The sequence below is a fragment of the Phalacrocorax aristotelis genome, chromosome 2, assembly GCF_949628215.1.
Source record: "Phalacrocorax aristotelis chromosome 2, bGulAri2.1, whole genome shotgun sequence".
NCBI lineage: Eukaryota > Metazoa > Chordata > Aves > Suliformes > Phalacrocoracidae > Phalacrocorax > Phalacrocorax aristotelis.
The window spans coordinates 56,591,570-56,603,810 of NC_134277.1; the positions used below are offsets into that span (position 1 = coordinate 56,591,570).

General features: G+C 36.6%; 1 protein-coding gene across 3 annotated transcripts in view; it reads left to right on the forward strand.

Moving 5' to 3' along the window:
* Nucleotides 1–12,241, forward strand: part of SUGCT (succinyl-CoA:glutarate-CoA transferase) — a 333,594-nt gene that overhangs the window by 27,716 nt on the left and 293,637 nt on the right. The window lies entirely within an intron of this gene.

The following is a 12,241-nucleotide window of genomic DNA, read 5'->3' on the forward strand; positions in this document are numbered from 1 at the left end:
AGGTATCTCCTTGTACAGGACTAACGTAGTTACGCTCTGTCAAGATGTAGAACCAAAGGATAATTTTCCTACTTAAAACAAATCCATGTTGCTGGTGGGTTTATATGTTTTTCTCTGCTGCTTGCAAAAATAGCATACTGGGATCCCAAACAGGCCTATTCAAAAGAGAGGAGGCTTCTGTAAAGTTCAGCTGGTTGACAAACTTTTTGGAATCGAGCATGAGGCTGTTGTCTACACAACAGGCTTCTGTCAGCACAGCTGTGCTGATCAGGAATGTGAAGAGGTGTGAACACTGACCAGTTCAGCTGTTTTGGCAGAAGCTATTAGCAAATATGTTGTTATATTGACAAAACTTCTCTTTTGCTGGTAAAATTGGGCTGCTTAAAGATGAGTCTCTGTAAATGGCTTTACATTCTAGTATGAAGTGTAATTTGTCTGGAAAGCTATATTTGCCCTGTACTTGCAGTGCTTTGCCAGTACCTTTGGAGTGCTAAAGGGCTCTGGCATTGACACAGGCCAAACTTCCAAAATCTATCAGTAATCCAAACTCATATGAAAAGGGTGGAAGCTGAAAGGAGGTGTGTTGAAACAAAGGTTGCTGAGAAACAGATGGGAGCTGACAGGACTCCTTCTCTGTTGGTAGAATTGATATCCTTGCATGATTCAGATCTGCTGTGCACCTCCAGGAAGGTGGGCTTTTTAGCTGAATGACACTAAATCTTTGAGGTTGTGCTGCTTCTGTCATCAGTACACCAGCAGCAGCTAGAGGGCATTTTTTTTTCCTGTAACTGATGGGGCTAGCCTTTTGCACTGGCATTAAACATCATAACAGGACGGCTTTGCTTTTTTTTCCCCGCTATTATTTCTTCAGTCACACATAGCCTGAATGTCCAAAATACTGTGAGTTTAGGAGTAAGGAACTGTTGAAAATGAGCGCTATCCTGAAATACTGTGTCCCCATTCGTTGTTCAGTATGAAGCATATAAGAAGTTAAATGAACAAGTCATAATTCTTCCTTGATTTAAAATTAAGTACTGACTTTCAGCTGTGCATGGAAGTAATATTTTTCTTATGACTTCATGCTCATTGCTTGTTCTTTCATCTAAATAGCAGTATTTTGTATAAAATCTGAAACTTCAGGATTTTGGACTCTGTCCTAATGAAGAATACCATAGCAGACAGAGCCTGTGAGTTGTAAGATTTGACACTGGGTTCGTTTACAGTGAATGAAACCAGATTAGGCACTGAAATCCTGGATGTGAACAGCATAGCAACACAGTACAATTGTGGAGACACTTACTGATGGTTTAATGTTTATTTTTCAGTAGCTATTATACTTGGACTGGTGCCTGGTTAAGTTAGCAAAAATAAAGCTGGAAGATTTTAGGCAGCTTCAGAAGCCTTGCAGTAGGCTTTTGTAAAGCAGTTTTTATTGTGTTTGAGCTCTAATATTCTAAAGAGAAGACCCAAGAAAAGATCACCAAACATTTTAATTGTTACTGTATCTGCTGGTTTCCAAAGGAAATATTTTTCAGGGCATCTCCTGTCTTGTAGCCTTCTTATCTGCTTTATGTTGTTTTATTAATCTTTTTTCCTTGCCTGATGGACTTATTTCTTATGAAGATTGCAGGCTGTTGGTTGTTTTACTGTTTAAAATGGTGAGGTTTTGAGATTTCACCAAAGAAAAAAATATGACTTATTAAAATGGTGCAAAGATCCAGAGTCTTTGTTGTGCCCATTCACGGTATTTTCTGTGAGTGTTGTTAGATTGGTAGGAAGACTGTAAGTAGCTAGTGTTGACCTGAAAATGTTTCCCAGTAGGCATATGGTCTTCATTACTTCTGTTTTTAAAATACTGTGATAAAATAAAACACTTTGTCAGTAGCTAACAAAGAAAAAGAAAACAGTCTTGGGTGTAGAAGATAGAAACTATTGAAAAATAGCCTGTATTTTGTCATTGTTAGAAACCAAAATGGTGGCAGTGTCTGGCACTTTTCCATGTACTTGAACATTAAAAGTGTTCTGTATCCCAGTGTTTATGTCAGAGTTGGCTGAAACCAACTGATCTGCAAGTTGTCTTTTAGAGGATGCTTTGTCATTGCAAGTTGTAGGTGTTGCTGCAAAGTAAGGGTGTAATGAGAATAGGTTTGTGGATAACAGCCTTCCCATAAGTAAAAGTTTTTGTAAAGAGAAGAGAATAATCTGTTTGTGATACATTGGACAAGAAGTGACTGTTAAAATTTCAGCAAAAAAGATTCCAATTAAACTTTAAGAAAATCTTTCTCATAGATAGGATGACTTTCTTGTAGTACAGAGACCTTGTGGATATTGCAGTCAGGATAGGGGTATCTAGTGCCATTGTGATTGTGTCTTGAAGTTAACCCTGACCCCCTTTTCTGGAGGAGAATGGGATGCTGAACTTTTGTAACCTCTTTTAAGAGAGTACATATTTCAAAATAATTTTATGGAACTGCAACTACAAGGTGCTTACTTATATTCTTTGTATAATAAGAAGGGGTATTGTATACCATGTACCTGCTCAGGGTATATAATATGATTGTCAGTTTCTTTTATTTCTGTCAAATTAATGATCTTAAGATATGTGGAAGTGAACTTGGTGATGAATTCTAACTTCTTTTAACATTCAAACTGAAAAACCTAAATATAGTGAAATATATGGTCTGGAAGTAAAGATACCATCTCCTCTGCTATAAATTGCTTTAATTCTATTAACGTTATTGCAGTTCTGAAAACCTTCATGAGATGTTTGAGTACTCTGTCCAATCAAAAGTTTGTTCAGTTGTTCAGACTGAACAACTGGTACCTTGTTATATTTTGTATCGTATTTATTTTTTAGATGATGTTTCTCATCAATGAGTTATGAGTCAGAGAATTTGATTAAAGGTAATTGTGTCAGGAAAATCGGGGGGGGGGGGGGGGGGGGAACCCGCATACGTGAAATATCAGTTGTGTCCACTACAGATTCTTTTTTTTGTGAAGGCAAAGATTCTTTTCTCGTATGACCCTTCCTAAGAAGCCAGTGGGCATGATCTGTCAGTAGAAAAATATTCGTTAGGCAATACATTGAGTTAATCAGTTACTAGATTCAGTTGTTTCAAGTAACCAGATGCATTTACTTTTTACCACTCCACATATTAAATTCCTGTAAATGATCAGTAACTATTATATTTAACTATGCATTGTTCAATCAAGGAATCTGTTAATGTTAAGGATATTCAAGGTTGCTTCAATATGTATTTCCATGAAAAGGCTCTTCCAACTTTTCTTTATGTTCACTTAGTCTCTGACATACTGGTAAGTTACTGCAACTTTCCACTTCCATTTGATCTGCAAGAACAGTTCATTTAAACCTGAAGCTGGGATTTACACCTTCATTAGGTTGTTTAGAAAATTAATGTTGTATCAGGACTGCAAATGAAATTCATGGTGTGGTTCATGATTTCAGAAATAGGAGGTAGGTGTGTGCTCATTCTTTGAGCTGAGTAAGGGTTGAGCTTATATATTTTCTGTGTGTAAAACAGAACTATAATCAGGCTCCAAAAATGTCATGAAGTTATTGGTTTGAAAGGACAATCTGGAATTTTAAGAATGTATTTTATTAATATAATTTACTTAATTCTCTTTGGGAATAAAACTTTACAGATTTGTTTTGGAATTTTTTGAGGAGAAGTTTGGGAAGTTCAGTAAAAATTTTATACTGATTTTGAGTTTGTTTGATGCTCTTTTCCAGCCTCAGCTAGTAATCATTAAGGTCTCTTGAGGGACTATGTATTTGGTCTTTAGATGGAGAATTCAGGGTCATAGTACACATATTCATGTGTGTGCACACATGGACGTGCAACCCCTGCGGTGCAGTGAAGTGCTTGGTCAAGGTCAACTTCTTCACTGGTCATTGCTGCACAGATTTGTCTGCCAACAAAAATTACAGGCACAGCAAACTGAAGATCTGTTCAGGTAATATGAATGTTATCCGATTTAGATGAGAAATAATTATGTAATTAAGTAGTTACTTTAAATTTCTGTCATAGGTTCATAGGATAGTCATGTCCTTATCAGACTTCTGTGTATCCTGTGGCCTCAGAGTTGAGACTTCTCTGAGGCTATCCTGACACTGCACAGCTTGGCCATAGCTTTATAAACATTCATAGAAAATATACCTTGCAGGTACTCCTTAGTTTTACAGGTTTTTTCCCACTACAGAAATAGCAAGATTATTAGTATCTGAGTTGAAGTCTGACGTCTTTCTGTGGACTCCTGGCTGATTCCCAGCATTAGCCAGGTGTTTTTCCCAAACGCTCCCTTACCTTAGTAGTAATAGCATGGCAGAGGTAGGTGGGTGGAGAAGTAGCAAATTAGGTGAGGACACACAGAGGTTAGTACAGACAGCTCACCTTAGTTTTTAGCTAGTTTCTGTGCAAGTTTTCCAACCTGGATGGATTCTGGGGGAATGCCACTGCTACACTTCTAGGGGTAATTGACTGCAATGTTTTAAAATTAGCTTTTACAATACAAGTATTTGAAGTCATAAGATCAGCTGTATTTGTACCAAGCAGGGTACAAAGAGTGAGTTGTTACCTTCAAGAGTGTGAACTTAGCAATATTTCTATAGACCCAAAACAATGGTGGGGAATATGGGTCTCTCTCAGCCTCCTTACAAGGCAGGGAGAAAGGTTTAAGTACTTAATTTGCGTGTCATCGAAAAGCTTAAGCTTTGAATTGAAATTTTGTTTTCAAAAAATGCTCACCATGTAGCACTTCTGAGATCATGTAGAAGGGTGCCTCCACTTAGATTGGGAAGCCACTTCTGCCTTGAAATTCAGAGTGACAAGCTTTAGCTGACTTGGCAAAGAGAGTGATATTAGCATCTCGTAGGTAATTACAGTTTAGGTTATGGAGGGAAGAGCTGCTTTCTTATAACTTATATTTGGCATGTTGAAAAGCTAGAAAATATGGCCCAGAAGTTTGTAAGCCTGATTAAAAGCCTGTTGAAAACCAGGCTTGTGTTGGTGAAATGGTCTGTGGCTGCGTCCCAGGAGTGTGGTTGGGGTTTTTAGAGGATTTGTTTGGGGCTGGGTACCCAAATCACATGAAAGTTGAATGGAGTTGGACAACTGGCAGAGGCTGTTTTTTGTCCCCTTCTAGACTTTCAGTGGCTAAATCCTAGCAGAAAGTTTTGCATTTGATTTAATAATTTTATTTTATTTTGGCTTCCAATTTACAACACCTGATTTTGTTTAAAATACAGGGTTAGAGTGTCTAAAGAGGTATGTGTAAAAGCAATAAAGTAATTGATATATCATACACATTCATAATCAGCAATTGGGAAATGAAATGTATTTATCAGATTGTTGGTCGGATTTTATGCCTGCTGACTTAAGGTTGTTTTCCTTTTTTTAACTTTCATCTCTCTTGACAGTTTGCTCTGACTTCACCTTTTTCATGTTGGTTCTGGTCTCCTGTAAGCTTGCCTACCCAGGAAGTTGTACTTCCTTTCCTTCTGACCAACACATGGCAAGCATTTTCCAAGAGTCGTTGCTCGTTTTGCTAACGCATTTGGCAGCTCTGACATTGCAAAGTTTCATATAATGCGTCTGTTAGATTTTGGCTTTTCTCATCACAGAGAATTGCTTGTGTTCTTCTGCTTGTTTCATTAATCTTTATTAAGTAAAGATGTAAGCTGTCTTTAATTGAATGTTTTCTTTTGGCAATAGAACAAGTCAAAAGGTGTTTCTCATTAATTTGTTATTCAGTAGGGATAGCCATCTATCTGGATTGAATTTGTGACAATGTTTAGTCCCTATTTGTAGAAATGCCTATGTTGAACATATTTTTCTATGTTTTGCTCAGAATATCCTATACAGGCTGACTTTATAATGTCATTTGTCATGTGGGAATTGAGCTACAGGGAATTGGTCTGTGTTGACAGCATGTCTCCGTGTTGGTTTTTCCTCTCCTTTTAGTACAATGTGTTTTATATTTGGTCTTATAAAGTTTTATCATGCTATCAAATCATGAAGAAGTGCAGAAATGATGGCTTTTGGTTTTCTCTAGCATATGATACAAATATTTTGGACAAAGGTCATAATGAGAAATGCTGACCTTTTTTTTAATGACACAGAAAATCATATTCAGACTTTCCTGTAGCAGTTAATTACAGGGGCATCATTAGCTTGAAAGCAAATTGTATTGAAGAAATGAGAGTAGTAATTTCAGGTGTTGCATGAGTTCTTTTATCTCCCTTCCAGTTCCTGTACTTTTAATAATTTTTTAAGATTTACTTCTTTCTCTGTTGTTTTGTGGAAGGTACAAACTGTGTTTGTGACCCCCTATCCGGGATAAAGTGTTAAATTTCATCGAATACAAATCAAATGCGCAACAGCCTGAGAAGTGAAGAAGTATTTTTAACCTTTTGAAAAATTCTAAATAAATCTAAGGTAACCTACATAAAAATATTGGTTTTTAGGGTGATTGTCCTTTAAGTGATGATACTGCAACACATTGGTGTTTACCCCAGATGCTTTCAGGCAGCTCCTAGCTGAATCAAATTGTTTTCGTACACGTGTTAGGAATTCGTACACGTGTTGTCATATTGTCAGTAACTCCTAAGCAAGGAAATGGGGTGTCCAAATGTGTGTCCAGTACATGTCTTGGAATAGCATAGGATCTACAGGCACATATGGAACTTTGGCTGGGACAAAGTCGTTTATTTGGTCGGCCTGCTTTCTTAAAACTTACGAAGAATGTCTGCCATAAATGTAGCTAAAAATCCCACTGTCATCTAGCAAAAATGAAATAAAGCTATGTTGTAGCTGACGTGGTATTATAAAGCTAAACCTGGAAAGACCTATTAGTCTGTTTTTCTAACAGTTCTTTTTGGAAACAGTTTTTGCTAGCGCTTTTAGATTTAGTGTGACATTCTTGAGCATCTGGCAATTGGCAGCTTTGCTAATAACACTTTTGTGCAGTCTAACAGCTTTTACTCTTATTACATTTTTCCAAATCTTCAGCCTGACCTTTCTCACTTCATAATATTTATTTCTGTCTGTCAGAAGAGAGTCATTTAGGGTGGATTCCAAAGCAAAGTATGTTTCTTTTATGTGATAAATATATTGACTGCTTTAAAGTGGATAAACTAGCAGTAGTTTGTTATGACATGTTACTTCTTCTCAAACTTTTGTCCCATATGATGCCTGAAAATATCATCATTTTTCCTGTGGTATGTTCCAAAGCTTGAGTGCCATCACATGGCACTTGTACTCTAAGCACAGAAATTATTAGCTTCATTGTGTCAGAGGTGACTTCTGCATATCAGAGTAATTGGCCCCCTTTCGTCAGTGCAGGAATGTCACACCAACCCTATAGAAGAAACTAAGATTTATTTCCCATTGAAGAGTGCCTTTATTTTACTAGGTCTCTCTGATCCAACTAGAAAAATCTGGGGGAGTGAAACACTTTAAGTCCTTCCCTTTGTCAGGAATTGTGATGTATTAATAATGACATAATTTAATCAGATAATAGCAGCAATCTCACTCTTAGCTTTAATTGGAATGGGTATATATTGCCAATATTTATGGAAAATTTGTTTCAATTCATTTTACCAAATGAATCTTCAATCCTCATTAGTGTCTTGCATAAAGTTACTTCTGTAATGCCCCCAGGTAGTGATGAAGGCCTTAGTGCTATTATAATTTACTGTTTATCGTGAGATAGTTATCTTTTGGTTTTGCTAGATAAATATATTTTTAGACATCTTGAGCCTTCTGTTGTTGCTCTGTATCAAGATTGGGCCATCAAATAACTGGAGGTGTTTTTAGAACAGCTGTGACCTGGATTGTTCCATATTAGCTGACTCATTTTATGAAACTGTCATATTCCCCCAAATATGAAAAAAAAAAAAAAAAGATACAAGAACAGAGATATATCCCCTTTTATGTCACATTAAGTATGTCTCATTTTGAATATTCATACATTGTATGTCATGCTGTGGACTAACAGAGAGATGGTGGAGATGTTAGTTAAGATGATCCTTTCAAAATTTTCAGCTGCAAGTTTATCTTTATCCACTTAGAAAGTTCTGAAAAACAGAGGATGCTAAATATAGACAGTAAGGTCACTTCCTCCATTCTTGTCTGAGATAAGGATACAGGATTGCTGGTGGCAATTGTGAGGGACACAGGATTGCTAGTGGAAAGCTGTGGCATTCCCTTATAAATGCCTGCCATAAAGGCCCGTCTTCCCCTTAGGCTGATAGAAAGTAGCCAGCGCAACTTTTTCTTTCATACTTGTCTCATACCCAGTTCATTTTTCTTGCTCACAAAAAGGCAAAGACGATAGAGGTACACTTCCTTATGTAGAAGATAGACTTGGCTGCAGGGTCAGGAAAGGAAGATTTAGGTGTGACTATGCTGAATAAGCAAATAGTCCTTTAGTGGACAGCTAGAGTGAGTTTGTGGTGGTTTCAGATGCTTGCTATGCAGATTAAATACTGCTTTGACAATGACAATTTTTAGGAGGCACTTGGGGATCTGGCTGAGGGTTATGTGTCTTGTAATCAGTTTGATTGTGAAACTGATGTACATTTTGCAGTAGAACAAAACAGCTCATACTGCAGGAATTTTGCAGGATGTGGCAGGTATAAGAATAAATTGTGCCTTTCCAGTGCAAGGTGTAGAATAGGGTTTTGGGGAGTCGAACTGGGGATTTGGGGGTGTGTGTGTGCAATTTTCTTTTGTTCTTTCCAGATTGTTTTACACAAATCTAAAGCTTTATGTGAGATTAGGCCTCTGTGTAGTTCCTTCTGCAGCTGAAATGATTTAGAAAACTCTGTTTTATTAAATTAGTTTTAAATTCTTTTGTCTCTCCTGTGAAAGATATTGTCTCTAAATAAAAATATATTCATTGGTTTTAAGGTACTAAAATTCTCTACAGGTAGAAACCATTTAAATATTGACTGTAGCCTAAGGAGATAAACTCCACTAGAGGGCAGTTCAGAGCAAGAGTGTAATCAGTTGCCTTGTTTCATCTTCAGAGACCATCGCTGTAAAGTCTATTCTTTCTGTATTCATCAGGGATTATTTTTTTAGCCTAAACTGTCTTCTGCTGTATCTAAACTTGCTTAAGACACTAACTACATTATACTAAACAGGAACCTATATTTAGGTTTAAGCATGTGTAATTGCAAATCTACATTTTTGCATGTTGAGTTCAGCTGTCAGAGAACACTGTATTTGGACAAACATAAACTTCAGGTGGCATTTTTGTATCTTTAAGAAGTTGTTTTACATTGTATATATAGACACACACACATACACATGTGTATGTGTAGATATTACAGTTATGGTGAGATCTGCATCAGGCTGAAGATGTTCTGAATGTAATTTTGTGCTCTCCATCAAACCTTTTGTATTTGTGTTCATGGTAATTTCTAAAACATCTGCACTGGGTTGCTCCATTGACCCATGTAGTTTACTAAAATAATAATGTTCAGCCTTTGGTTTTTGTCTGGATAATGAGATCTTTCATTTTTAGAAATAGCTATTTGTCACTTAACTCTTACAGTTAGAGATGGCTACCTCTTCTAGGTGTTTTATATGTCCATAGTTCTTGGGGCAAACCGTTTCCAATGACAACAGATGTTTTCCCAACACTAGCTTTGCCAATTCAGGTCAAAAGCAGAATTATATATCTTTTTTTTTCTTGTTAGTCTATTGTGACCTGTGAAAACTGATTAAACACTCCTTAGAACCTCTAATTTTAACCAGAAATCCATTAAATAATAGCTTTTGTTTGGAAACCTGTTACAATTTTTAAAATCCTTTTCACACATTATATTTCTAAAATACCACTAGAAACATACATGACTTGCCATCTTTCCTGAATATAGTGTTTGAGGGATGGGAGTTTGTCGTTACCAGAAGAGCATCACAAAGCATTTTATAGTTGTTCTGTCTACATACTAAATGCTAATTTTCAGATGTTTTCTGTTTATGAAAACATTTGTGTGAGCAGACGTGTTGAGAAGTCTTTTTTGTGTTAATAATTGAGGTCAGTACATAATTTCTCACTTACTTCAATATGCTTTTCACTATTCAATTAAAGTTGTTTTGAGTATTTTTTTTTTATTGAGCAAGATCTTGTTTTTGAAGTGGCCCCACACATTTAAATGGTTTTAATGCTACAGTTCATTCCAGTGAGATAATGGTATATCCCTAGTTAGAGCCCTTCAGAACATTTTTGGGTGGATCCACCATATTTTATTTGCTAGTCCTGTTATGTTTTAAAATGAAAACACTGTTATTTTCTGTAAACTTGAGTGTGTAAACATGAAAGGAAATGTCACCCGTTGCTCTTTAGGGTCTCATAGTTAGCTGTTGTCAGAGACATGATTTTGAATAAAAGTGGGTAAACTGGTGTGGTTTTTTTAATTCTCTCTTGAAAGTAGTGAAGTCAATAAGATACAGATTTGACCATAAGAAGAGTGTTGAATCCTTTCTTCCCAAAATGTTTGTTTTGAGGCTACATTGACAAAGTCATTTGTCATGTTCCTGAAGTCATAAAGCTGCTGGCTGTAGTATCTTGATATTCCCGTTATAACTAAGCTATAAAAACTGCTGGCTGTAATATTGTTGATATTCCCCATGGCACTGAGTGTAGAAGTTGAGTTCTTCCTTAGCTTTGACAATGTGGATCTGACGTCTCCAGAAAAATATCAGGTAATTAAGATAGTTTGTGGTATAATGGGGAAATTGGTATGGCTAGTGGATATTGTTTTGCTTGATACAATTTACTAAATATTAATTGGAGTAACGAAGTGCTTTAACTATAGTTTGAAGTGATCGTTATTCTTTTGCATTGTACACTAGAAGTAATTTATGAATTTTGAATATAACAGTATTGGTACAAGTGGAGGAACTAAGGAAGATTACCCCCATGAGTAATGATTTTCAAATGTGTGCTGTAATCAACAAAGCCGATGTTTAGACTGTCACGTCTACCAAACAGGCTGTCTGTATATAGAGAAGACTATTCTGGGAGAATAATTAAAAGGAATTTAGGAGATTCAGGAAGTTTTGTCTTGCAGTATATGTTGATATATTTTTATTTTAATACTGTCCTCACAGCTAAGGGTAATACAGAAATGTTGCCTTAGAAGTGCCAGCTGAATTAGGAGTCTTGTCTGTGACAAATCTCCTATTTGCTCTTGTAATTAGGCGATTTCTCCTAGTGATATCTGAAAAGGAAGAAGAAAGCATGAGAATAGCTTTTGAATTTGCTACCTCTTTGAGGAGGAGAGACTCTTAAATCTGATTCTTGAGGGCTCTGATGGTTTCCATTAGTTCTAATAATAGCGATCAAAGACGTTGCTCCTTCCCCGTTGACTTCTCCCCTCTGTGTTGGTCATTGGTTCCATAAAAGAAAACTAGGCTTGGCTCTTTGACCACTCATTGTGGTCAAATGTCATTGCATTGGACAGGCCCAGTACATCAACTGCCTCCAATTTAATCCATAAATTATTAGGTTATACTGTGATTGACAGGCAGTAATCCCCAGCAGGGGAATATGATTGATATCTGGATTTGTAACCTTTTCAGTCGATCCTGCAAGAACTCCCTCAACTGGAAGATTTTGAGATTGTTATTGGAAGAATATGATGAGTTAAAGCTGAGAAAAACGAGAAAGCATCCTTCTGGCTATAGCTGTTAATTCTAAGTTGATTCTATAGCTGAACAAGTCTGTATTTATGTAGTTCCGTAAGTTTTTTTGTATTTTGAAATGTCATTGTTGCTAACTTTTGGCAAACAGATTGTGTGTACTTGCTAAAGGGCCAGCCTTGCCCCCTGTTGTAATCAGTGTTTTATTTTGAAGGTAGCTCTGTTTAGCTGTGGAATAAAGTAAAATAAACCATACTGTCATGATTTTAGTATAGTTTGTGGTATTTGAGATATCTCTATGGCAGAGTGCAGATATAACACAGGCAATATGGGCCCTGCTGGACAGCCATTGGAGGTCTGTAGAGATGCCATAGAGCCTCTGAAATGACATCTGAATTCCACCTCAGTTGACCTGGCAAATTAAAAAAGGAATTCTATCCAAAGTGAATGAAACAGAGCAGGGCCATGAACCTGTCTAGAATTAAGATCAAACACATCATCAGCCTGCACAGGATAAACCCAAGCATTTACTCTTAAAAATGTGCTGGAATAAATAGAATACAATACCA